The sequence below is a fragment of the Orcinus orca genome, chromosome 1 (assembly GCF_937001465.1).
Source record: "Orcinus orca chromosome 1, mOrcOrc1.1, whole genome shotgun sequence".
NCBI classification, from domain to species: domain Eukaryota; kingdom Metazoa; phylum Chordata; class Mammalia; order Artiodactyla; family Delphinidae; genus Orcinus; species Orcinus orca.
The window spans coordinates 33,006,751-33,025,577 of NC_064559.1; the positions used below are offsets into that span (position 1 = coordinate 33,006,751).

At 50.7% G+C, this 18,827-nt stretch overlaps 2 long non-coding RNA genes across 2 annotated transcripts in view; one reads left to right on the top strand and one right to left on the bottom strand.

Moving 5' to 3' along the window:
* The window catches only part of LOC117197679 (uncharacterized), an 85,231-nt gene that overhangs the window by 4,215 nt on the left and 62,189 nt on the right, over positions 1-18,827 (top strand). The window contains exon 3 of the long non-coding RNA XR_007476140.1: positions 3,732-5,931. This is a non-coding gene — a long non-coding RNA (uncharacterized LOC117197679). The remainder of the gene's footprint in view (positions 1-3,731; positions 5,932-18,827) is intronic.
* Positions 1,491-10,914, bottom strand: LOC125963773 (uncharacterized). The gene is made up of 3 exons (XR_007476143.1): positions 10,842-10,914; positions 6,409-6,509; positions 1,491-1,585 (listed from the first exon to the last, which is right to left on the bottom strand). It is a non-coding gene; the product is annotated as an uncharacterized LOC125963773 (long non-coding RNA).

An 18,827-nucleotide genomic window follows, 5' to 3' on the forward strand; every position in this document is an offset into this window, starting at 1 on the left:
GGAAAACAGGAGCCAAATGGAAACTGACAGCCTGGAAAGGAGGTGTGTTCTCTATAGCTTCATTGTCAGACCTTCTGCCTGCTGAAGCCATAAATGGGGTCTGGGGAAAACAGGCGCCGAATGGAAAGTGACAGACTGGGAAGGAGGTTGGTTGTCCATAGGTTCAGTGTCAGAGCATCTGCCTGCTGAAGCCGTAAATTTGGGGCTGGGGCAAACAGGAGCCGAATGGAAAATGACAGTCTGGGAAGGCGGTGTGTTGCCCATAGGTTCAGTGTCAATGCTTCTGCCTGCTGAAGCCGTAAGTATGGGGCTGGGGAAAACAGGCGTCAATTTGAAAATGAGACGTTGGGAACAAGGTGTGTTGTCCACAGGTTCAGTGTCAGAGCTTCTGTCTGTTGCAGCTGACAATGTGGGGATGGGGAAAACAGGCGCCGAATGGAAAGTGATAGCCTGAGAAAGAGATGTTTTGTCCATAGGTTCTGTGTCAGAGCTTCTGCCTGCTTACGCCATAAATGGGGGCCTGGGAAAAAAACAGGAGTGAATGGAAAGTGACAGCCTGGGTAAGAGGTGTTCTGTCCATAGTTTCAGTGTCACAGCTTCTGCCTGCTGAAGCCATAAATGGGGGACTGGGGAAAACAGCAGCCGAATGGAAAATGACAGCCTTGGAAAGAGGTGTTTTGTCCATAGATTCAGTGTCAGAGCTTCTGCCTGCTGAAGCTGTAAATGGGGGCTCGGGAAAATAGGAACCGAATGGAAAATGACAGCCTGGGAACGAGGTGTGGTTTCCATTGATTCAGTGTCAGAGTTCTGCCTGCTGAAGCCGTAAGTGTGAGCCTGGGGAAACCAGGTGTCAAATGAAAAATAACACCCTGGGAAGGAGGTGTGTTGTCTAGAGGTTCAGTGTTGAGTTGCTACTTGCTGTAGTACCCATGGCAGCTGAAACCCTAAATGGGGGTCGAGGAAAACAGGAGCTGAATGGAAAATGAAAGCCTGGGAATGAGGTGTGCTGTCCATAGGTTCGGTGTCAGAGCTTCTGCCTGCTGAAGCCGTAAATGGGGGGAAGGGGAATACAGGAGCCGAGTGGCAAATTACAGCTTGGGAAGGAGGTGTTGTGTCCATAGGTTCAGTGTCAGAGCTTCTGCATGCTGGAGCCGTAATTGGGGGTTTCGGGGAAAACAGGAGCCAAATGGAAAATGACAGCCTGGGATGGAGATGTGTTGTCCAAAGGTTCAGTGTCAGAGCTTCTGCCTGTTGAAGCCGACAATGGGGGGATGGAGAAAGCAGGAGCCGAATGGAAAATGACATCCAGAGGAGGAGGTGTGTTGTCCATAGGTTCAGTGTCAGAGTTTCAACCTGTTGAAGTACCCATGACGGCTGAATCCGTAAAAGGGGGGCTGAGTAAACCAGGAGCAGAATGCAAAATGTCAGCCTGGGAATGAACTGTGTTGTCCACAGTTTCAGTGTCAGAGCTCCTGCCTCTGGAGGCCATAAATGGGGGGCCTGGAAAAAACAACAGCCGAATGGAAAATGACAGCCTGGGAAGGCGGTGTGATGGTCATAGGTTCAGTGTCAGAGCTTCTGCAAGCTGAAGCCGTAAATGGGGTCTGGGGAAAACAGGAGCCGAATGGAAAGTGATAGCCTGGGAAGGAGGTGTTGTGTCCATAGGTTCAGTGTCAGAGCTGCTACCTGCTGAAGTACTGATAACGGCTGAAGCCCTAAATGGGGGGCTCAGGAAAACAGGAGCCAAATGGAAAATGACAACCTGCGAAAGAAGTGTGGTGTCCATCGGTTCAGTATCAGAACTTCTACCCGCTGAAGCTATAAACGGGTGGCTGTGGAAAACAGGAGTCGAATGGAAAATGACAGCCTGGGTAGGAGGTGTGGTGTCCATAGGTTCGGTGTCAGAGCTTCTGCCTGCTGAAGCCGTAAATTGGGAGCTGGGGAAAACAGGAGCCGAATGGAAAATGACAGCCTGGAAAGGAGGTGTGTTGTCTATAGCTTCATTGTCAGATCTTCTGCCTGCTGACGCCGTAAAAGGGGTCTGGGAAAAACAGAAGCCGAATGGAAAGTGACAGCCTGGGAAGGAGGTATTTTGTCCATAGCTTCAGTGTCAGAGTTTCTGCCTGCTGAATCCGTAAAGAGGGGCTGGGGAAAACAGGAACTGAATGGAAAATGAAATCCTGGGAAGGAGGTGTGGTGTCCATAGGTTCGGTGTCAGAGCTTCTGCCTGCTGAAGCCGTAAATTGGGAGCTGGGGATTACAGGAGCCGAGTAGATAATGACAGCTTGGGAAGGAGGTGTGGTGGTGTCCATAGGTTCAGTGTCATTGCTTCTGCATGCTGAAGCCGTAAATGGGGGTTTCGGGGAAAACAGGAGGTAAATGGAAAATGACAGCCTGGGATGGAGTTGTGTTGTCCAAAGGTTCAGTGTCAGACCTTCTGCCTGTTGAAGCCTACATTGGGGGGATGGGGAAAACAGGAGCCGAATGGAAAATGACAGCCTGAGAAGGAGGTGTGTTGTCCATAGGTTCAGTTTCAGAGCTTCAACCTGTTGAAATACCTATGACGGCTGAATCCGTAAAAGTGGGACTGAGGAAACAGGAGCAGAATGAAAAATGACAGCCTGGGAAGGAGGTGTGGTGTCCATAGGTTCAGTGTCACAACTTCTGCCTGCTGAGGCCGTAAATTGGGGGGCTGGGGAAAACAGGAGCCGAATGGAAGATAACAGCCTGGGATGGAGGTGTTGTGTCCATAGGTTCAGAGTCAGAGCTGCTACGTGCTGAAATACCGATGACGGCTGAAGCCCTAAATGGGGGCTCAGGAACACAGGAGCCGAATGGAAACTGACAGCCTGGGATGGAGGTGTTTTGTCCATAGATTCAGTGTCAGAGCTTCTGCCTGCTGAAGCCGTAAATGGGGGCTGGGGAAAAGAGGAACCGAATGGAAAAAGACAGCCTGGGAACGAGGTGTGGTTTCCATTGATTCAGTGTCAGAGCTTCTGCCTGCTGAAGCCGTAAGTGTGAGCCTGGGGAAACCAGGTGTCAAATGAAAAATAACACCCTGGGAAGGAGGTGTGTTGTCTATAGGTTCAGTGTTGAGTTGCTACTTGCTGTAGTACCCATGGCGGCTGAAGCCCTAAATGGGGGTTGAGGAAAACAGGAGCCGAATGGAAAATGAAAGCCTGGAAGGAGGTGTGGTGTCCATAGGTTCGGTGTCACAGCTTCTGCCTGCTGAGGACGTAAATTGGGGTTCGGGAAAACAGGAACCGAATGGAGAATGTCAGCCTGGGAATGAAGTGTGTTGTCCACAGTTTCAGTGTCAGAGCTTCTGCCTCTGGAGGCCATAAATGGGGGGCCTGGAAAAAACAACAGCCGAATGGAAAATGACAGCCTGGGAAGGCGGTGTGATGTTCATAGGTTCAGTGTCAGAGCTTCTGCCAGCTGCAGCCGTAAATGGGGGGCTGGGGAAAACAGGAGCCGAATGGAAAGTGACAACCTGGGAAGGAGGTATTGTGTCCATAGGTTGAGTGTCAGAGCTGCTACCTTCTGAATTACCGATGACGGCTGAAGCCCTAAATGGGGGGCTCAGGAAAACAGGAGCCGAAAGTAAAATGACAACCTAGGAAAGAAGTGTGGTGTCCTTAGGTTCAGTGTCAGAGCTTCTAACTGCTGAAGCCATAAATGGGGTCTGGGGAAAACAGGAGCTGAATGGAAAGTGACAGCCTGGGAAGGAGGTGTTGTGTCCATAGGTTCAGTGTCAGAGCTTCAACATGTTGAAGTACCCATGATGGCTGAATCCGTAAAAGGGGGGCTGAGGAAAACAGGAGCAGAATGGAAAATGACAGCCTGCGAAGGAGGTGTGGTGTCCATAGGTTCAGTGTCACAACTTCTGCCTGCTGAGGCCGTAAATTGGGGGGCTGGGGAAAACAGGAGCCGAATGGAAGATAACAGCCTGGGATGGAGGTGTTGTGTCCATAGGTTCAGAGTCAGAGCTGCTACGTGCTGAAATACCGATGACGGCTGAAGCCCTAAATGGGGGCTCAGGAACACAGGAGCCGAATGGAAACAGACAGCCTGGGATGGAGGTGTTTTGTCCATAGATTCAGTGTCAGAGCTTCTGCCTGCTGAAGCCGTAAATGGGGGCTGGGGAAAAGAGGAACCGAATGGAAAAAGACAGCCTGGGAACGAGGTGTGGTTTCCATTGATTCAGTGTCAGAGCTTCTGCCTGCTGAAGCCGTAAGTGTGAGCCTGGGGAAACCAGGTGTCAAATGAAAAATAACACCCTGGGAAGGAGGTGTGTTGTCTATAGGTTCAGTGTTGAGTTGCTACTTGCTGTAGTACCCATGGCGGCTGAAGCCCTAAATGGGGGTTGAGGAAAACAGGAGCCGAATGGAAAATGAAAGCCTGGAAGGAGGTGTGGTGTCCATAGGTTCGGTGTCACAGCTTCTGCCTGCTGAGGACGTAAATTGGGGTTCGGGAAAACAGGAACCGAATGGAGAATGTCAGCCTGGGAATGAAGTGTGTTGTCCACAGTTTCAGTGTCAGAGCTTCTGCCTCTGGAGGCCATAAATGGGGGGCCTGGAAAAAACAACAGCCGAATGGAAAATGACAGCCTGGGAAGGCGGTGTGATGTTCATAGGTTCAGTGTCAGAGCTTCTGCCGGCTGCAGCCGTAAATGGGGGGCTGGGGAAAACAGGAGCCGAATGGAAAGTGACAACCTGGGAAGGAGGTATTGTGTCCATAGGTTGAGTGTCAGAGCTGCTACCTTCTGAATTACCGATGACGGCTGAAGCCCTAAATGGGGGGCTCAGGAAAACAGGAGCCGAAAGTAAAATGACAACCTAGGAAAGAAGTGTGGTGTCCTTAGGTTCAGTGTCAGAGCTTCTAACTGCTGAAGCCGTAAATGGGGTCTGGGGAAAACAGGAGCTGAATGGAAAGTGACAGCCTGGGAAGGAGGTGTTGTGTCCATAGGTTCAGTGTCAGAGCTTCAACATGTTGAAGTACCCATGATGGCTGAATCCGTAAAAGGGGGGCTGAGGAAAACAGGAGCAGAATGGAAAATGACAGCCTGCGAAGGAGGTGTGGTGTCCATAGGTTCAGCGTCAGACATTCTGCCTCTGAAGCCGTAAATGGGCGGCTGGGGAAAACAGAAGCCAAATGGAAAATGACAGCCTGGGAAGGAAGTGTGTTGTCCATAGTTTCAGTCTCAGAGCTTCTGCCACTTGAGGCCGTAAATGGGGGCCTGGAAAAAACAGGAGCCCAATGGAAAATGACAGACTGGGAACGAGGTGTGGTGTCCATAGATTCAGTGTCAGAGCTTCTGCCTGTTGAAGTGGAAAATGGGGGGATGGAAAATTCAGGAGACGAACGGAAAATGACAGCCTGGGAAGGAGTTGTGCTGTCCACAGGTTCTGTGTCACACTTCTGCCTCTTTATGATGTAAAAGGTGGGCTGGGGAAAACAGGAGCTGAATGGAAAATGACAGCCTGGGAAGGAGATGTCGTGTCCATAGGTTCAGTGTCAGAGCTTCTGCCTGCTTAGGCCATAAACGGGGGCCTGGAACAAACAGGAGCCCACTGGAAAATGACAGCCTGGGAAGGAGGTGTGTTCTCTATAGCTTCGTTGTCAGACCTTCTGCCTGCTGAAGCCGTAAATGGGGTCTGGGGAAAATAGGAGCCGAATGGAAAGTGACAGCCTGGGAAGGAGGTGTTGTGTCCATAGATTCAGTGTCAGAGCTGCTACCTGCTGAAGTACTGATAACGGCTGAAGCCCTAAATGGGGGGCTCAGGAAAACAGGAGCCGAATGGAAAATGACAACCTGCGAAAGAAGTGTGGTGTCCATAGGTTCAGTATCAGAACTTCTACCTGCTGAAGCTATAAATGGGTGGCTGTGGAAAACAGGAGCCGAATGGAAAATGACAGCCTGGGAAGGAGGTGTGTTGTCCATAGGTTCTGTGTCAGAGCTTCTGCCTGTTGAAGCCAACAATGGGAGGATGGGGAAAGCAGGAGCCGAATGGAAAATGACAGCCAGAGGAGGAGGTGTCTTGTCCATAGGTTCATTGTCAGGGTTTCAACCTGTTGAAGTACCCATGACGGCTGAATCCGTAAAAGGGGGGCTGAGTAAACCAGGAGCAGAATGGAAAATGACATCCTGGGAATGAGGTGTGGTGTCCATAGGTTCAGTGTCAGAGCTTCTGCCTGCTGAAGCCGTCGATTGGGGTTCGGGAAAACAGGAACCGAATGGAAAATGTCAGCCTGGGAATGAACTGTGTTGTCCACAGTTTCAGTGTCAGAACTTCTGCCTCTGGAGGCCATAAATGGGGGGCCTGGAAAAAACAACAGCCGAATGGAAAATGACAGCCTGGGAAGGCGGTGTGATGGTCATAGGTTCAGTGTCAGAGCTTCTGCAACCTGAAGCCGTAAATGGGGTCTGGGGAAAACAGCAGCCGAATGGAAAGTGACAGCCTGGGAAGGAGGTGTTGTGTCCATAGGTTCAGTGTCAGAGCTGCTACCTGCTGAAGTACTGATAACGGCTGAAGCCCTAAATGGGGGGTTCAGGAAAACAGGAGCCGAATGGAAAATGACAACCTGCGAAAGAAGTGTGGTGTCCATAGGTTCAGTATCAGAACTTCTACCTGCTGAAGCTATAAATGGGTGGCTATGGAAAACAGGAGCAGAATGGAAAATGACAGCCTGCGAAGGAGGTGTGGTGTCCATAGGTTCAGCGTCAGACATTCTGCCTCTGAAGCCGTAAATGGGCGGCTGGGGAAAACAGGAGCCAAATGGAAAATGACAGCCTGGGAAGGAAGTGTGTTGTCCATAGTTTCAGTCTCAGAGCTTCTGCCACTTGAGGCCGTAAATGAGGGCCTGGAAAAAACAGGAGCCCAATGGAAAATGACAGACTGGGAACGAGGTGTGGTGTCCATAGATTCAGTGTCATAGCTTCTGCCTGCTGAAGCCGTAAGTGTGAGTCTTGTGAAACCGGGTGTCAAATGAAAAATAACACCCTGGGAAGGAGGAGTGTTGTCCATAGGTTCAGAGACAGACCTTTTGCCTGCTGAAGCCATAAATGGGGGTTGGGAAAACAGGAGCCAAATCGAATATGACTGCCTGACATGGAGGTGTGGTGTTCATATGTACAGTGTCAGAGTTGCTACCTGCTGTAGTACCCATGACGGCTGCAGCCCTAAATGGGGGTTGAGGAAAACAGGAACCGAATGGAAAATGACAGCCTGGGAAGGAGTTGTGTTGTCCACAGGTTCTGTGTCACACTTCTGCCTCTTTATGATGTAAAAGGTGGGCTGGGGAAAACAGGAGCCAAATGGAAACTGACAGCCTGGAAAGGAGGTGTGTTCTCTATAGCTTCATTGTCAGACCTTCTGCCTGCTGAAGCCATAAATGGGGTCTGGGGAAAACAGGCGCCGAATGGAAAGTGACAGACTGGGAAGGAGGTTGGTTGTCCATAGGTTCAGTGTCAGAGCATCTGCCTGCTGAAGCCGTAAATTTGGGGCTGGGGCAAACAGGAGCCGAATGGAAAATGACAGTCTGGGAAGGCGGTGTGTTGCCCATAGGTTCAGTGTCAATGCTTCTGCCTGCTGAAGCCGTAAGTATGGGGCTGTGGAAAACAGGCGTCAATTTGAAAATGAGACGTTGGGAACAAGGTGTGTTGTCCACAGGTTCAGTGTCAGAGCTTCTGTCTGTTGCAGCCGACAATGTGGGGATGGGGAAAACAGGCGCCGAATGGAAAGTGATAGCCTGAGAAAGAGATGTTTTGTCCATAGGTTCTGTGTCAGAGCTTCTGCCTGCTTACGCCATAAATGGGGGCCTGGGAAAAAAACAGGAGTGAATGGAAAGTGACAGCCTGGGTAAGAGGTGTTCTGTCCATAGTTTCAGTGTCACAGCTTCTGCCTGCTGAAGCCATAAATGGGGGACTGGGGAAAACAGCAGCCGAATGGAAAATGACAGCCTTGGAAAGAGGTGTTTTGTCCATAGATTCAGTGTCAGAGCTTCTGCCTGCTGAAGCTGTAAATGGGGGCTCGGGAAAATAGGAACCGAATGGAAAATGACAGCCTGGGAACGAGGTGTGGTTTCCATTGATTCAGTGTCAGAGTTCTGCCTGCTGAAGCCGTAAGTGTGAGCCTGGGGAAACCAGGTGTCAAATGAAAAATAACACCCTGGGAAGGAGGTGTGTTGTCTAGAGGTTCAGTGTTGAGTTGCTACTTGCTGTAGTACCCATGGCAGCTGAAACCCTAAATGGGGGTCGAGGAAAACAGGAGCTGAATGGAAAATGAAAGCCTGGGAAGGAGGTGTGCTGTCCATAGGTTCGGTGTCAGAGCTTCTGCCTGCTGAAGCCGTAAATGGGGGGAAGGGGAATACAGGAGCCGAGTGGCAAATTACAGCTTGGGAAGGAGGTGTTGTGTCCATAGGTTCAGTGTCAGAGCTTCTGCATGCTGGAGCCGTAATTGGGGGTTTCGGGGAAAACAGGAGCCAAATGGAAAATGACAGCCTGGGATGGAGATGTGTTGTCCAAAGGTTCAGTGTCAGAGCTTCTGCCTGTTGAAGCCGACAATGGGGGGATGGAGAAAGCAGGAGCCGAATGGAAGATGACATCCAGAGGAGGAGGTGTGTTGTCCATAGGTTCAGTGTCAGAGTTTCAACCTGTTGAAGTACCCATGACGGCTGAATCCGTAAAAGGGGGGCTGAGTAAACCAGGAGCAGAATGGAAAATGTCAGCCTGGGAATGAACTGTGTTGTCCACAGTTTCAGTGTCAGAGCTCCTGCCTCTGGAGGCCAAAAATGGGGGCCTGGAAAAAACAACAGCCGAATGGAAAATGACAGCCTGGGAAGGCGGTGTGATGGTCATAGGTTCAGTGTCAGAGCTTCTGCAAGCTGAAGCCGTAAATGGGGTCTGGGGAAAACAGGAGCCGAATGGAAAGTGATAGCCTGGGAAGGAGGTGTTGTGTCCATAGGTTCAGTGTCAGAGCTGCTACCTGCTGAAGTACTGATAACGGCTGAAGCCCTAAATGGGGGGCTCAGGAAAACAGGAGCCAAATGGAAAATGACAACCTGCGAAAGAAGTGTGGTGTCCATCGGTTCAGTATCAGAACTTTTACCCGCTGAAGCTATAAACGGGTGGCTGTGGAAAACAGGAGTCGAATGGAAAATGACAGCCTGGGTAGGAGGTGTGGTGTCCATAGGTTCGGTGTCAGAACTTCTGCCTGCTGAAGCCGTAAATTGGGAGCTGGGGAAAACAGGAGCCGAATGGAAAATGACAGCCTGGAAAGGAGGTGTGTTGTCTATAGCTTCATTGTCAGATCTTCTGCCTGCTGATGCCGTAAAAGGGGTCTGGGGAAAACAGAAGCCGAATGGAAAGTGACAGCCTGGGAAGGATGTGTTTTGTCCATAGCTTCAGTGTCAGAGTTTCTGCCTGCTGAATCCGTAAAGAGGGGCTGGGGAAAACAGGAACTGAATGGAAAATGAAATCCTGGGAAGGAGGTGTGGTGTCCATAGGTTCGGTGTCAGAGCTTCTGCCTGCTGAAGCCGTAAATTGGGAGCTGGGGATTACAGGAGCCGAGTAGATAATGACAGCTTGGGAAGGAGGTGTGGTGGTGTCCATAGGTTCAGTGTCATTGCTTCTGCATGCTGAAGCCGTAAATGGGGGTTTCGGGAAAAACAGGAGGTAAATGGAAAATGACAGCCTGGGATGGAGTTGTGTTGTCCAAAGGTTCAGTGTCAGACCTTCTGCCTGTTGAAGCCTACATTGGGGGGATGGGGAAAACAGGAGCCGAATGGAAAATGACAGCCTGAGAAGGAGGTGTGTTGTCCATAGGTTCAGTTTCAGAGCTTCAACCTGTTGAAATACCTATGACGGCTGAATCCGTAAAAGTGGGACTGAGGAAACAGGAGCAGAATGAAAAATGACAGCCTGGGAAGGAGGTGTGGTGTCCATAGGTTCAGTGTCACAACTTCTGCCTGCTGAGGCCGTAAATTGGGGGGCTGGGGAAAACAGGAGCCGAATGGAAGATAACAGCCTGGGATGGAGGTGTTGTGTCCATACGTTCAGAGTCTGAGCTGCTACGAGCTGAAATACCGATGACGGCTGAAGCCCTAAATGGGGGCTCAGGAACACAGGAGCCGAATGGAAACAGACAGCCTGGGATGGAGGTGTTTTGTCCATAGATTCAGTGTCAGAGCTTCTGCCTGCTGAAGCCGTAAATGGGGGCTGGGGAAAACAGGAACCGAATGGAAAAAGACAGCCTGGGAACGAGGTGTGGTTTCCATTGATTCAGTGTCAGAGCTTCTGCCTGCTGAAGCCGTAAGTGTGAGCCTGGGGAAACCAGGTGTCAAATGAAAAATAACACCCTGGGAAGGAGGTGTGTTGTCTATAGGTTCAGTGTTGAGTTGCTACTTGCTGTAGTACCCATGGCGGCTGAAGCCCTAAATGGGGGTTGAGGAAAACAGGAGCCGAATGGAAAATGAAAGCCTGGAAGGAGGTGTGGTGTCCATAGGTTCGGTGTCACAGCTTCTGCCTGCTGAGGACGTAAATTGGGGTTCGGGAAAACAGGAACCGAATGGAGAATGTCAGCCTGGGAATGAAGTGTGTTGTCCACAGTTTCAGTGTCAGAGCTTCTGCCTCTGGAGGCCATAAATGGGGGGCCTGGAAAAAACAACAGCCGAATGGAAAATGACAGCCTGGGAAGGCGGTGTGATGTTCATAGGTTCAGTGTCAGAGCTTCTGCCGGCTGCAGCCGTAAATGGGGGGCTGGGGAAAACAGGAGCCGAATGGAAAGTGACAACCTGGGAAGGAGGTATTGTGTCCATAGGTTGAGTGTCAGAGCTGCTACCTTCTGAATTACCGATGACGGCTGAAGCCCTAAATGGGGGGCTCAGGAAAACAGGAGCCGAAAGTAAAATGACAACCTAGGAAAGAAGTGTGGTGTCCTTAGGTTCAGTGTCAGAGCTTCTAACTGCTGAAGCCGTAAATGGGGTCTGGGGAAAACAGGAGCTGAATGGAAAGTGACAGCCTGGGAAGGAGGTGTTGTGTCCATAGGTTCAGTGTCAGAGCTTCAACATGTTGAAGTACCCATGATGGCTGAATCCGTAAAAGGGGGGCTGAGGAAAACAGGAGCAGAATGGAAAATGACAGCCTGCGAAGGAGGTGTGGTGTCCATAGGTTCAGTGTCACAACTTCTGCCTGCTGAGGCCGTAAATTGGGGGGCTGGGGAAAACAGGAGCCGAATGGAAGATAACAGCCTGGGATGGAGGTGTTGTGTCCATAGGTTCAGAGTCAGAGCTGCTACGTGCTGAAATACCGATGACGGCTGAAGCCCTAAATGGGGGCTCAGGAACACAGGAGCCGAATGGAAACAGACAGCCTGGGATGGAGGTGTTTTGTCCATAGATTCAGTGTCAGAGCTTCTGCCTGCTGAAGCCGTAAATGGGGGCTGGGGAAAAGAGGAACCGAATGGAAAAAGACAGCCTGGGAACGAGGTGTGGTTTCCATTGATTCAGTGTCAGAGCTTCTGCCTGCTGAAGCCGTAAGTGTGAGCCTGGGGAAACCAGGTGTCAAATGAAAAATAACACCCTGGGAAGGAGGTGTGTTGTCTATAGGTTCAGTGTTGAGTTGCTACTTGCTGTAGTACCCATGGCGGCTGAAGCCCTAAATGGGGGTTGAGGAAAACAGGAGCTGAATGGAAAATGACAGCCTGGGAAGGCGGTGTGATGTTCATAGGTTCAGTGTCAGAGCTTCTGCCGGCTGCAGCCGTAAATGGGGTCTGGGGAAAACAGGAGCTGAATGGAAAGTGACAGCCTGGGAAGGAGGTGTTGTGTCCATAGGTTCAGTGTCAGAGCTTCAACATGTTGAAGTACCCATGATGGCTGAATCCGTAAAAGGGGGGCTGAGGAAAACAGGAGCAGAATGGAAAATGACAGCCTGCGAAGGAGGTGTGGTGTCCATAGGTTCAGCGTCAGACATTCTGCCTCTGAAGCCGTAAATGGGCGGCTGGGGAAAACAGAAGCCAAATGGAAAATGACAGCCTGGGAAGGAAGTGTGTTGTCCATAGTTTCAGTCTCAGAGCTTCTGCCACTTGAGGCCGTAAATGGGGGCCTGGAAAAAACAGGAGCCCAATGGAAAATGACAGACTGGGAACGAGGTGTGGTGTCCATAGATTCAGTGTCAGAGCTTCTGCCTGTTGAAGTGGAAAATGGGGGGATGGAAAATTCAGGAGACGAACGGAAAATGACAGCCTGGGAAGGAGTTGTGCTGTCCACAGGTTCTGTGTCACACTTCTGCCTCTTTATGATGTAAAAGGTGGGCTGGGGAAAACAGGAGCTGAATGGAAAATGACAGCCTGGGAAGGAGATGTCGTGTCCATAGGTTCAGTGTCAGAGCTTCTGCCTGCTTAGGCCATAAACGGGGGCCTGGAACAAACAGGAGCCCACTGGAAAATGACAGCCTGGGAAGGAGGTGTGTTCTGTATAGCTTCGTTGTCAGACCTTCTGCCTGCTGAAGCCGTAAATGGGGTCTGGGGAAAATAGGAGCCGAATGGAAAGTGACAGCCTGGGAAGGAGGTGTTGTGTCCATAGATTCAGTGTCAGAGCTGCTACCTGCTGAAGTACTGATAACGGCTGAAGCCCTAAATGGGGGGCTCAGGAAAACAGGAGCCGAATGGAAAATGACAACCTGCGAAAGAAGTGTGGTGTCCATAGGTTCAGTATCAGAACTTCTACCTGCTGAAGCTATAAATGGGTGGCTGTGGAAAACAGGAGCCGAATGGAAAATGACAGCCTGGGAAGGAGGTGTGTTGTCCATAGGTTCTGTGTCAGAGCTTCTGCCTGTTGAAGCCAACAATGGGAGGATGGGGAAAGCAGGAGCCGAATGGAAAATGACAGCCAGAGGAGGAGGTGTCTTGTCCATAGGTTCATTGTCAGGGTTTCAACCTGTTGAAGTACCCATGACGGCTGAATCCGTAAAAGGGGGGCTGAGTAAACCAGGAGCAGAATGGAAAATGACATCCTGGGAATGAGGTGTGGTGTCCATAGGTTCAGTGTCAGAGCTTCTGCCTGCTGAAGCCGTCGATTGGGGTTCGGGAAAACAGGAACCGAATGGAAAATGTCAGCCTGGGAATGAACTGTGTTGTCCACAGTTTCAGTGTCAGAACTTCTGCCTCTGGAGGCCATAAATGGGGGGCCTGGAAAAAACAACAGCCGAATGGAAAATGACAGCCTGGGAAGGCGGTGTGATGGTCATAGGTTCAGTGTCAGAGCTTCTGCAACCTGAAGCCGTAAATGGGGTCTGGGGAAAACAGCAGCCGAATGGAAAGTGACAGCCTGGGAAGGAGGTGTTGTGTCCATAGGTTCAGTGTCAGAGCTGCTACCTGCTGAAGTACTGATAACGGCTGAAGCCCTAAATGGGGGGTTCAGGAAAACAGGAGCCGAATGGAAAATGACAACCTGCGAAAGAAGTGTGGTGTCCATCGGTTCAGTATCAGAACTTCTACCTGCTGAAGCTATAAATGGGTGGCTATGGAAAACAGGAGCAGAATGGAAAATGACAGCCTGCGAAGGAGGTGTGGTGTCCATAGGTTCAGCGTCAGACATTCTGCCTCTGAAGCCGTAAATGGGCGGCTGGGGAAAACAGGAGCCAAATGGAAAATGACAGCCTGGGAAGGAAGTGTGTTGTCCATAGTTTCAGTCTCAGAGCTTCTGCCACTTGAGGCCGTAAATGAGGGCCTGGAAAAAACAGGAGCCCAATGGAAAATGACAGACTGGGAACGAGGTGTGGTGTCCATAGATTCAGTGTCATAGCTTCTGCCTGCTGAAGCCGTAAGTGTGAGTCTTGTGAAACCGGGTGTCAAATGAAAAATAACACCCTGGGAAGGAGGAGTGTTGTCCATAGGTTCAGAGACAGACCTTTTGCCTGCTGAAGCCATAAATGGGGGTTGGGAAAACAGGAGCCAAATCGAATATGACTGCCTGACATGGAGGTGTGGTGTTCATATGTACAGTGTCAGAGTTGCTACCTGCTGTAGTACCCATGACGGCTGCAGCCCTAAATGGGGGTTGAGGAAAACAGGAACCGAATGGAAAATGACAGCCTGGGAAGGAGTTGTGTTGTCCACAGGTTCTGTGTCACACTTCTGCCTCTTTATGATGTAAAAGGTGGGCTGGGGAAAACAGGAGCCAAATGGAAACTGACAGCCTGGAAAGGAGGTGTGTTCTCTATAGCTTCATTGTCAGACCTTCTGCCTGCTGAAGCCATAAATGGGGTCTGGGGAAAACAGGCGCCGAATGGAAAGTGACAGACTGGGAAGGAGGTTGGTTGTCCATAGGTTCAGTGTCAGAGCATCTGCCTGCTGAAGCCGTAAATTTGGGGCTGGGGCAAACAGGAGCCGAATGGAAAATGACAGTCTGGGAAGGCGGTGTGTTGCCCATAGGTTCAGTGTCAATGCTTCTGCCTGCTGAAGCCGTAAGTATGGGGCTGGGGAAAACAGGCGTCAATTTGAAAATGAGACGTTGGGAACAAGGTGTGTTGTCCACAGGTTCAGTGTCAGAGCTTCTGTCTGTTGCAGCTGACAATGTGGGGATGGGGAAAACAGGCGCCGAATGGAAAGTGATAGCCTGAGAAAGAGATGTTTTGTCCATAGGTTCTGTGTCAGAGCTTCTGCCTGCTTACGCCATAAATGGGGGCCTGGGAAAAAAACAGGAGTGAATGGAAAGTGACAGCCTGGGTAAGAGGTGTTCTGTCCATAGTTTCAGTGTCACAGCTTCTGCCTGCTGAAGCCATAAATGGGGGACTGGGGAAAACAGCAGCCGAATGGAAAATGACAACCTTGGAAAGAGGTGTTTTGTCCATAGATTCAGTGTCAGAGCTTCTGCCTGCTGAAGCTGTAAATGGGGGCTCGGGAAAATAGGAACCGAATGGAAAATGACAGCCTGGGAACGAGGTGTGGTTTCCATTGATTCAGTGTCAGAGTTCTGCCTGCTGAAGCCGTAAGTGTGAGCCTGGGGAAACCAGGTGTCAAATGAAAAATAACACCCTGGGAAGGAGGTGTGTTGTCTAGAGGTTCAGTGTTGAGTTGCTACTTGCTGTAGTACCCATGGCAGCTGAAACCCTAAATGGGGGTCGAGGAAAACAGGAGCTGAATGGAAAATGAAAGCCTGGGAAGGAGGTGTGCTGTCCATAGGTTCGGTGTCAGAGCTTCTGCCTGCTGAAGCCGTAAATGGGGGGAAGGGGAATACAGGAGCCGAGTGGCAAATTACAGCTTGGGAAGGAGGTGTTGTGTCCATAGGTTCAGTGTCAGAGCTTCTGCATGCTGGAGCCGTAATTGGGGGTTTCGGGGAAAACAGGAGCCAAATGGAAAATGACAGCCTGGGATGGAGATGTGTTGTCCAAAGGTTCAGTGTCAGAGCTTCTGCCTGTTGAAGCCGACAATGGGGGGATGGAGAAAGCAGGAGCCGAATGGAAGATGACATCCAGAGGAGGAGGTGTGTTGTCCATAGGTTCAGTGTCAGAGTTTCAACCTGTTGAAGTACCCATGACGGCTGAATCCGTAAAAGGGGGGCTGAGTAAACCAGGAGCAGAATGGAAAATGTCAGCCTGGGAATGAACTGTGTTGTCCACAGTTTCAGTGTCAGAGCTCCTGCCTCTGGAGGCCAAAAATGGGGGCCTGGAAAAAACAACAGCCGAATGGAAAATGACAGCCTGGGAAGGCGGTGTGATGGTCATAGGTTCAGTGTCAGAGCTTCTGCAAGCTGAAGCCGTAAATGGGGTCTGGGGAAAACAGGAGCCGAATGGAAAGTGATAGCCTGGGAAGGAGGTGTTGTGTCCATAGGTTCAGTGTCAGAGCTGCTACCTGCTGAAGTACTGATAACGGCTGAAGCCCTAAATGGGGGGCTCAGGAAAACAGGAGCCAAATGGAAAATGACAACCTGCGAAAGAAGTGTGGTGTCCATCGGTTCAGTATCAGAACTTCTACCCGCTGAAGCTATAAATGGGTGGCTGTGGAAAACAGGAGTCGAATGGAAAATGACAGCCTGGGTAGGAGGTGTGGTGTCCATAGGTTCGGTGTCAGAACTTCTGCCTGCTGAAGCCGTAAATTGGGAGCTGGGGAAAACAGGAGCCGAATGGAAAATGACAGCCTGGAAAGGAGGTGTGTTGTCTATAGCTTCATTGTCAGATCTTCTGCCTGCTGATGCCGTAAAAGGGGTCTGGGGAAAACAGAAGCCGAATGGAAAGTGACAGCCTGGGAAGGAGGTGTTTTGTCCATAGCTTCAGTGTCAGAGTTTCTGCCTGCTGAATCCGTAAAGAGGGGCTGGGGAAAACAGGAACTGAATGGAAAATGAAATCCTGGGAAGGAGGTGTGGTGTCCATAGGTTCGGTGTCAGAGCTTCTGCCTGCTGAAGCCGTAAATTGGGAGCTGGGGATTACAGGAGCCGAGTAGATAATGACAGCTTGGGAAGGAGGTGTGGTGGTGTCCATAGGTTCAGTGTCATTGCTTCTGCATGCTGAAGCCGTAAATGGGGGTTTCGGGGAAAACAGGAGGTAAATGGAAAATGACAGCCTGGGATGGAGTTGTGTTGTCCAAAGGTTCAGTGTCAGACCTTCTGCCTGTTGAAGCCTACATTGGGGGGATGGGGAAAACAGGAGCCGAATGGAAAATGACAGCCTGAGAAGGAGGTGTGTTGTCCATAGGTTCAGTTTCAGAGCTTCAACCTGTTGAAATACCTATGACGGCTGAATCCGTAAAAGTGGGACTGAGGAAACAGGAGCAGAATGAAAAATGACAGCCTGGGAAGGAGGTGTGGTGTCCATAGGTTCAGTGTCACAACTTCTGCCTGCTGAGGCCGTAAATTGGGGGGCTGGGGAAAACAGGAGCCGAATGGAAGATAACAGCCTGGGATGGAGGTGTTGTGTCCATAGGTTCAGAGTCAGAGCTGCTACGTGCTGAAATACCGATGACGGCTGAAGCCCTAAATGGGGGCTCAGGAACACAGGAGCCGAATGGAAACAGACAGCCTGGGATGGAGGTGTTTTGTCCATAGATTCAGTGTCAGAGCTTCTGCCTGCTGAAGCCGTAAATGGGGGCTGGGGAAAAGAGGAACCGAATGGAAAAAGACAGCCTGGGAACGAGGTGTGGTTTCCATTGATTCAGTGTCAGAGCTTCTGCCTGCTGAAACCGTAAGTGTGAGCCTGGGGAAACCAGGTGTCAAATGAAAAATAACACCCTGGGAAGGAGGTGTGTTGTCTATAGGTTCAGTGTTGAGTTGCTACTTGCTGTAGTACCCATGGCGGCTGAAGCCCTAAATGGGGGTTGAGGAAAACAGGAGCCGAATGGAAAATGAAAGCCTGGAAGGAGGTGTGGTGTCCATAGGTTCGGTGTCACAGCTTCTGCCTGCTGAGGACGTAAATTGGGGTTCGGGAAAACAGGAACCGAATGGAGAATGTCAGCCTGGGAATGAAGTGTGTTGTCCACAGTTTCAGTGTCAGAGCTTCTGCCTCTGGAGGCCATAAATGGGGGGCCTGGAAAAAACAACAGCCGAATGGAAAATGACAGCCTGGGAAGGCGGTGTGATGTTCATAGGTTCAGTGTCAGAGCTTCTGCCGGCTGCAGCCGTAAATGGGGGGCTGGGGAAAACAGGAGCCGAATGGAAAGTGACAACCGGGGAAGGAGGTATTGTGTCCATAGGTTGAGTGTCAGAGCTGCTACCTTCTGAATTACCGATGACGGCTGAAGCCCTAAATGGGGGGCTCAGGAAAACAGGAGCCGAAAGTAAAATGACAACCTAGGAAAGAAGTGTGGTGTCCTTAGGTTCAGTGTCAGAGCTTCTAACTGCTGAAGCCGTAAATGGGGTCTGGGGAAAACAGGAGCTGAATGGAAAGTGACAGCCTGGGAAGGAGGTGTTGTGTCCATAGGTTCAGTGTCAGAGCTTCAACATGTTGAAGTACCCATGATGGCTGAATCCGTAAAAGGGGGGCTGAGGAAAACAGGAGCAGAATGGAAAATGACAGCCTGCGAAGGAGGTGTGGTGTCCATAGGTTCAGTGTCACAACTTCTGCCTGCTGAGGCCGTAAATTGGGGGGCTGGGGAAAACAGGAGCCGAATGGAAGATAACAGCCTGGGATGGAGGTGTTGTGTCCATAGGTTCAGAGTCAGAGCTGCTACGTGCTGAAATACCGATGACGGCTGAAGCCCTAAATGGGGGCTCAGGAACACAGGAGCCGAATGGAAACAGACAGCCTGGGATGGAGGTGTTTTGTCCATAGATTCAGTGTCAGAGCTTCTGCCTGCTGAAGCCGTAAATGGGGGCTGGGGAAAAGAGGAACCGAATGGAAAAAGACAGCCTGGGAACGAGGTGTGGTTTCCATTGATTCAGTGTCAGAGCTTCTGCCTGCTGAAGCCGTAAGTGTGAGCCTGGGGAAACCAGGTGTCAAATGAAAAATAACACCCTGGGAAGGAGGTGTGTTGTCTATAGGTTCAGTGTTGAGTTGCTACTTGCTGTAGTACCCATGGCGGCTGAAGCCCTAAATGGGGGTTGAGGAAAACAGGAGCCGAATGGAAAATGAAAGCCTGGAAGGAGGTGTGGTGTCCATAGGTTCGGTGTCACAGCTTCTGCCTGCTGAGGACGTAAATTGGGGTTCGGGAAAACAGGAACCGAATGGAGAATGTCAGCCTGGGAATGAAGTGTGTTGTCCACAGTTTCAGTGTCAGAGCTTCTGCCTCTGGAGGCCATAAATGGGGGGCCTGGAAAAAACAACAGCCGAATGGAAAATGACAGCCTGGGAAGGCGGTGTGATGTTCATAGGTTCAGTGTCAGAGCTTCTGCCGGCT